The sequence below is a fragment of the Trachurus japonicus genome, unplaced genomic scaffold (genome assembly GCF_045865225.1).
Source record: "Trachurus japonicus isolate A0001 unplaced genomic scaffold, Traja_1.0 AP030035.1".
NCBI classification, from domain to species: domain Eukaryota; kingdom Metazoa; phylum Chordata; class Actinopteri; order Carangiformes; family Carangidae; genus Trachurus; species Trachurus japonicus.
The window spans coordinates 1-8,011 of record NW_028220168.1 but is presented as its reverse complement, the minus strand read 5'-3'; the positions used below and the strand labels follow the sequence as shown (position 1 = coordinate 8,011).

The following is an 8,011-nucleotide window of genomic DNA, read 5'->3' as shown; positions in this document are numbered from 1 at the left end:
CAGAGAGACTTACAAAATTTAAACTGTGAGCCTCTCATTGCGGCCAGGTCTCTTCCTGCCGCCCATTGACTCTAATACAAAGAGAAGCAGGAGGGACCCCTGTTTATAACTTGCAAGTGTTTCCAAAATATTTACTGTATGTAAGCGACCACCAGGGGGGTTCTCGCTGCTGGTGGGATTCTATGCTGTTGTCTTGGTGCTCCGGAAACGGTATAGGGGTTATGAGTGTCGTCACACGCCACTTTCTGTGTTACACACGCACGCCAAGCTTTACCCGAGTAGCCGCCGGGGTTGGGGAAATCAAAGAAATAAAGGACATGGTATGTAATTTAAATACAGTATGTTGATGCGACATCGTTTTCATGCGATTGTGTGCGTAGATGCAACTTTGACTGTGGTGTTTGTTTAGCCACTGCCAGAAGAGATGTGTGTGGAGCGGATACGTTTTGAAGCAAAGAGTTTACGCCCTTGGTAGGCGAAATGAGGTAAATGTTTGTTTGTTTATTTGTTTATATGGGTTGATGGCTACAATGAATTGTTTTATGAATGAAGTGTTGTTAAACCGTATGAATAAGGATGAGGAGTGGGAGTGTGTATTAAATTTATTGTGCAGTATGTTTTTAATATTGGCAATCATGTAATTAAATCTTTTCATGTGTTTTTAGTTTCACGGTGCCAAAGAGGAAATAAAAGTTGTGCACCAGTCGAGCTCCAGCCTATGTGTCTTGAATGCCGAGGGACCGTAACAGTGAAACTCACCGCTTATGGAGACAGTGAGCTGCGACGCTGCATCGGAGCGACGCAAGTTGATCGCGCACGGGAGAAAGTGACATCGGACATTGAACTGAGATCTCGAAACGGACAACATCACTCAGCAGTGGCTTCATCGTGCTATGGCTACAGCGAGAAACTCTGGTTGAAGAGGGGTAAAGTCACACAGTCTGAACTGTCTCTGCCAGTAATGAATTTAATGGACACTTACTGTTTAAATGCTCAAGGCTTAATTAATTCATAAAAAGGTTATTCGTGAATGTGTGATGGTTTCCTGGTTAAATGCTTGAACTGGGGTTTTTGAACAAACAATAATCCTAGAGACTAAAGCCTTTACAGATGATTTTCTGATGGTATATTTTATGCAGGTTTTTGGATATTGTGGGACTGTTTATGAATTTTGATGTGCAAGAGGTGTAAATTCCTAACATAAATGATGGTATAAAAAATTTAAATATAAGCGAAAATCACAGCCTTTAAATTTGAGTTTTGTAAAACACTTAAGGGCCCCCTTTTGCTAACAAACAGTCATAAAGGTAATATGTTGGCACCTGCTGAAGAAATAAAGAGCACCCTAGGGGCTCAACAAACAAGGTCCAGCTCACGGGAGAGAACCTTAACACAAAAGGGCCAAGAGCTGCAAAATCAGGAAGCAATGAAGAAGGAAAAGGCATTTGGCAAGGCCTATGAAATTTGGAAATCAACGGCCAAAGGCATAAGAGCTAAACTAAAGACTTTATGTTCACCAGAGGACCTTGAAGAGATCCAAAGAGACATTAAGAAAAAATATGATAACGTGTGCCAACACTATGAACTGACTAAAGGTAACCGTATGATTTCTCCAGAGGTCGTAAAGAAAATGGATGCATGTAGCGTCTTGTCGTTTGAGATTGCTGATATTGTAAATAAAAGAATGGAGACCATCAATGAAACCTTTAATGATCGTCTTGAAAAGGATAGAGTGAGGATGCAGTTGAGCAAAAGGGAATATGGATCTGTCTTTGGAAGAAGCAACACTGAAACAGTTGTCTCACAACTCGACAGATGTGATGATGATCAAGATAGCAACTTCTCCAGGTCTTCTAGTAATCGAGCCGATGCAGAGGCAGACCTGGCAGCAAAGGTGGAGCAAGCAAAGGCCACTCAAATGCTACAGGATCAACAAGCAGAATTGGATAAAATAGAGATTAAGTGGAAGCTTGAAGAAACTAAAATGCTTGCAGAAATCAAACAAAGGGAGACTGAAACAAAATTAAAGCTGGAAGAAGGTAAATCAAGGTTAAAGCAGCTGCAAGCAGACAGTGAAGTGAAGGTGGCAAAGGCCCGTGTGGAAGCATATAACAGTTTTGACATGCCTGGAAATTGTGTAAATGAGGTTGGTAAAGTTGCTCTTGAAAGCCCAGCTACAGAATATCAACTTATGCTAAACCCACAAGCTACACCCTTTCAACCTCGACATGTGGCGCCTCAAAGGTCAACTCAGGAAGAGGCCAGCATTTCTCAGGCCAGCTTGGCTCAAGCAATAACAAGCTCATTTACCCTAAGTCGTTTACCTGTTCCAGAACCAACAACTTTCACAGGTGACCCCTTACAGTTCATCGATTGGAAGGTGTCCTTTAAGGCTTTGATTGATCAGAAGCCTCTTCCAGTAAGTGAGAAAATGTTTTATTTGAAAAGTTATCTGGCAGGAGATGCACGTAAGGCAGTGGATGGGTTTTTCTATCGGAACTCGGAGGATGCATATCACGGTGCTTGGGATGTTTTGAACGACAGGTATGGAAGTCCATTCATTGTTCAAAGAGCCTTCAGAGAGAGACTGACGAAATGGCCCAAAATAACAGCTAATGATTCCAAATCACTGAGAGAGTTTGCAGATTTCCTCCAAGGCTGTGCAGAAGCTATGCCCCATATTAAAGGTCTGTCAATTCTCAACGACTGTGAAGAAAATCAAAAACTCCTGAAGAAGCTGCCTGAGTGGATGGTGCGTAGATGGAGTCGGATTGTTGCTGAGGAGCTGGATCAATCTGGTAATTATCCTGGCTTTTTACGCTTCACTGAGTTCATGCAAAGAGAAGCCAGAATAGTGTGTAATCCCATCACCTCCCCTTTTTTGATTAATGTGAAAACAGAGGATACATTTCCAAAGCGAGCTAAAGCATTGAATACACACACTCAGTTAGAAGATTCCAACTCAATGACACAAGAAAAGTCAAAGTCACCTTGTTTATTTTGCAAAAATGAAGATCACGGAGTTGCTAAATGTTCAACCTTTGCAGCAAAGCCAATGGAGGAGAAAAGAGCCTTTGTATTTGAACATCACCTGTGCTTTGGATGCCTAAGGAAAGGCCATGCCAGTAAGGACTGTAGAAAGCGACACATCTGTAACACCTGTGGTCGGCGTCATCCCACCTGCTTGCATAAAGAAAACACACGACCTGCTGCTTCAGGAGATTATGGTAATAATGAGGTCCACATTGCCATGTCTCATGCTTTGACCCAAAATGTCTCTGCCACATCCAGCATTGTTCCAGTCTTGGTGTCCTCAGCAACGGAGCCTCACAGAGAAATACTTACCTACGCTCTTCTCGACACACAAAGTGACTCCACTTTCATTCTGGAAAATTTAATTTCTGAGTTAAATGTAAGTACTCGTCCAATTCAGCTGAAGTTGAGCACTATGACCTCTGTTAATACGAACATAAACAGCAAAATAGCCAGTGGTCTTCAAGTTCGTAGTCTTCAGGCTGAATCACACATACAAATTAAGCAGGCTTACACACGTAACTTCATCCCAGTCGACAAGTCTCACATTCCAACAAAAGCTACGGCACTTCAGTGGCCGCACTTAAGCCATCTGGCCAACAAGATGGCACCACTACAAGATTGTGAGGTGGGACTTCTCATCGGTTATGACTGCCCTTCAGCATTAGCCCCCCTAGAGGTCGTTGTTGGAGATGAAAATGAACCCTTTGCTCAACGAACTTCTCTTGGATGGAGTATTATAGGTTCTGCTAACCCTCATCTGGACAGGCAGAGTAACCATAGTTTTGTGCATCGTGTTGCGGTGAAAGAGTTGCCTGTGTCTGCTGTTACTGACGTTTTGAAAGTTTTGGAGGCAGACTTTAATGAGAGGAGCTACGAGGACAAGTTTGTGTCTCAGGACGACGTTTGCTTTATACAGCTTTTGAGTGATAATATAAAGCAGGAGGAAGATGGACATTATCAGATGCCCCTCCCCTTCAAAAATAACAGCCCCCCATCACTGCCAAACAACAAAAAACTCGCTACTGCTCGGCTTCAACATCTGAAAAGAAAGTTAATGGCCAATAAACAATATCACGAGCAGTATACTCTCTTCATGGAGGAAACAATAAGTAAAGGTGATGCCGAGCTTGCCCCTCCAGCTGCCGACGACGAAACTGTCTGGTACATTCCCCACCATGGGGTGTTCCATCCAAAGAAGCCAGGCAAACTGAGAGTGGTCTTCGATTGTTCAGCAAAGTTTAACGGTATTTCTTTGAATGACACTTTGCTCACTGGCCCAGATTTAATTAATTCATTGGTGGGAGTTCTGTGTCGCTTCAGAAGAGAAAGAATTGCTGTGGTCTGCGATATTCAAAAAATGTTCCATCAATTTCATGTTTTCCCATCAGCTCGTAACTTTCTGAGGTTCCTTTGGTGGGAGGGTGGTAAACTGGGAAATGAACCACGAGAATACAGAATGACTGTCCATCTATTCGGGGCTGCCTCCTCACCGGGGTGTGCTAACTTTGGTCTTAAGTACCTAGCCCAACAGTATAAGACCATCTCTCCCGCAGCATCTGCTTTCATTGAAAATGACTTCTATGTCGACGATGGGTTAACCAGTGTTTCAACTGTGCAAAAGGCCAAAGAACTAATTGAGGAGGCGCAGCAACTGTGTAGACACGGAGGGTTAAAATTACATAAGTTCAACTCTAACCACACAGATGTTCTCTCCTGTATCGCCCCGTCAGAAAGAGCAGAAACAACAGACCCTCTCAAGTTAAGTCCAGAGGCAACGTCGGAAGGGCACATACTTGGTATCCAGTGGTCAATGGTGAGTGACTCCTTTAGCTTCAACGTTAAAGCAAAGGACCATTCTCCAACCCGCCGGGGCCTCTTGTCTGTTGTAGCCTCCCTGTATGATCCACTTGGGTTTATGGCCCCCTTCACCCTAAGTGGAAAGCAGATTCTCCAGGAGCTGTGCCATAAAGGCATAGGATGGGACGATCCAGTTCCTGAGAAGTTGCATTCACGGTGGGAGGAGTGGAAGAATGGCCTTCAAGCATTAAAAGACATCACCATTCCCCGATGTTACCATCCTGAAAATTTTGGAAAGATCATAAGCATCGAATTGCATTTGTTTTCTGATGCCAGTACCACTGGATATGGTTCGTGCGCTTATTTGAGATATAAAAACACTCAGAATGAGATCCATTGCAGTCTGGTGATGGCGAAGGCACGGGTTGCACCTACAAAGATAATGAGCATCCCACGTTTGGAACTCTCAGCTGCAGTGACCTCAGCCAGAATGAGTACCTTGTTAAAGGAAGAACTTCAGATGGAAATTGATAAAGTGTATTTCTGGACAGACTCTCAGGTTGTGTTGTCATACATAAATAATGAATCAAGAAGATTTCACGTGTTCGTTGCAAATAGAGTTCAGCTCATCAGAGAAAAAACAGATCCAAATGACTGGCATTACATTGATACAACACAAAATCCTGCTGACTTCGCCTCCAGGGGTCTTCGTGCCGTAGATATTGCGTCATCAGGCTGGTTATCGGGTCCTAAACTTCTCTGGGAACAAGAGTTGCTTCCAATGTTAAAACCCTCTTCAGAGCTGTTGGTTGGTGACCCTGAGGTCAAATCTGTGCATGTGTTTGCAACTCAAGTCAGCACCCAAACGGATGTTTTGAGGCGTCTGGAGAGGTTTTCAACCTGGACCACACTCCTCAAAGTGGTCGCAAGGATTAAAAGACTCGGGGCAAGGCTTAAACATGACAACATTGTAACAGTGGCAGAACGTAAAGGAGCAGCTGATGAAGTGGTAAAGTTAGTGCAACAGCAAACCTTCCCTGAGGAGCTAAACGCCCTTCGGAAAAACCTCCAGGGAGCAAGTCTTTCAAGGTCAAGTCCTCTTTTTAAGCTCAACCCGAGGCTGGAGGGAGGTCTTCTGCGTGTTGGAGGGAGACTTAGAGGTTCAACTCTCAGTGTGGAACAAAGGCACCCGGTAATTCTCCCAAAGGATGGCCATGTCACCAAGCTCATTCTGTCCCACTTTCACAGTCATGTTTGTCATCAAGGGCGAAATCAAACCTTGATGGAGCTCAGGGCCCAGGGGTTTTGGATAATAGGTGGGAGTAAAACAATTGGAAGATTTGTGCATAAATGCGTGCAGTGTCGTAGACAAAGGAGACCTCCTGAAGAGCAAAAAATGGCCGATCTCCCTGAGGAGCGCTGTGAGATCTCAGCACCGTTTACATTTTGTGGAATGGATTGTTTTGGCCCTTTTGCTGTCAGGAACGGCCGTAAGGAGATCAAGAGATATGGGTTAATTATTACCTGTCTATCTTCCAGAGCAGTTCACATCGAAATGCTGGACGACCTGTCCACAGACTCATTCATAAATGCTTTGAGGTGCTTCATAAGTTTACGAGGAGCTGTTTCCCATCTTCGCTGTGACCAAGGCACAAATTTTGTTGGAGCCAGTAATGAGCTCAAAGAAGCCCTCAAACAATGTGACAGCGAAGTGCTCAAAGCTTTCCTGGCTGACAAGCAGTGTGAGTTTGTGTTCAATGCTCCCTCAGCTAGTCATGCAGGTGGAGTCTGGGAGCGTCAGATACGAACCATTCGAAGTGTACTTAATGTCACCATTGCACAGTGTCCTGGAAGACTCGATGACGCATCGCTTCGAACTTTGTTCTATGAGGCAATGTCAATTGTGAACAGTCGTCCTCTCAGTGTGGATGGGATCAACGACCCAAGGTCGCTAGAGCCTATTACTCCAAATCATCTTCTTTTAATGAAGGCCAAGGTTGCTCTACCACCTCCCGGAAACTTTGTGAAAGCCGACTTGTATGCAGCAAAAAGATGGCGAAGAGTCCAGTACTTGGCGGAGCAATTCTGGAGTAGATGGAGAAGGGAATATCTCCTGAACCTCTCCTTGAGACAAAAATGGCATGCTCCTCGACGTAACTTAAGGGTGAACGATGTGGTCATTATTAAAGAGGAAATCCTCCCAAGGAATGAGTGGCGCATGGGACGAGTTATTCAAACTACTGAAGGATCAGATGGGCTGGTGCGCCGTGTCAAGGTTCAAGTCGGAGAGCGCAAGGCAGCGTTAAAACAAGGTTTTCCTTTAAAACCATCAGTCATTGAACGGCCCATTCAAAAACTGGTACTCTTACTGGAAGGTGGCTAATGTATCATGTAGAAGGGGTAAATTTATTGGATATGAATGTTGATTAATTACTGTGTTGATTGGTAAATGGTTGAGGTTGTGGCAACTTGTATTTTGAAATCATGTTTAATAATGTGTGTGTTAATTTTAACATGATTTGGTGGGAGTGTAAGCGACCACCAGGGGGGTTCTCGCTGCTGGTGGGATTCTATGCTGTTGTCTTGGTGCTCCGGAAACGGTATAGGGGTTATGAGTGTCGTCACACGCCACTTTCTGTGTTACACACGCACGCCAAGCTTTACCCGAGTAGCCGCCGGGGTTGGGGAAATCAAAGAAATAAAGGACATGGTATGTAATTTAAATACAGTATGTTGATGCGACATCGTTTTCATGCGATTGTGTGCGTAGATGCAACTTTGACTGTGGTGTTTGTTTAGCCACTGCCAGAAGAGATGTGTGTGGAGCGGATACGTTTTGAAGCAAAGAGTTTACGCCCTTGGTAGGCGAAATGAGGTAAATGTTTGTTTGTTTATTTGTTTATATGGGTTGATGGCTACAATGAATTGTTTTATGAATGAAGTGTTGTTAAACCGTATGAATAAGGATGAGGAGTGGGAGTGTGTATTAAATTTATTGTGCAGTATGTTTTTAATATTGGCAATCATGTAATTAAATCTTTTCATGTGTTTTTAGTTTCACGGTGCCAAAGAGGAAATAAAAGTTGTGCACCAGTCGAGCTCCAGCCTATGTGTCTTGAATGCCGAGGGACCGTAACACTGTAGAAACACCAAAATCATACCAAAGTGTTCAGGAAAT

General features: G+C 43.9%; 1 long non-coding RNA gene across 1 annotated transcript; it reads left to right on the top strand.

The window, feature by feature from the left end:
• Nucleotides 1–231: 231 nt before the first annotated feature.
• On the top strand, nt 232–2,358 carry LOC146960752 (uncharacterized). The gene is made up of 3 exons (XR_015035374.1): nt 232–320; nt 410–485; nt 666–2,358. It is a non-coding gene; the product is annotated as an uncharacterized LOC146960752 (long non-coding RNA).
• The last annotated feature ends 5,653 nt before the right edge of the window (nt 2,359–8,011 follow it).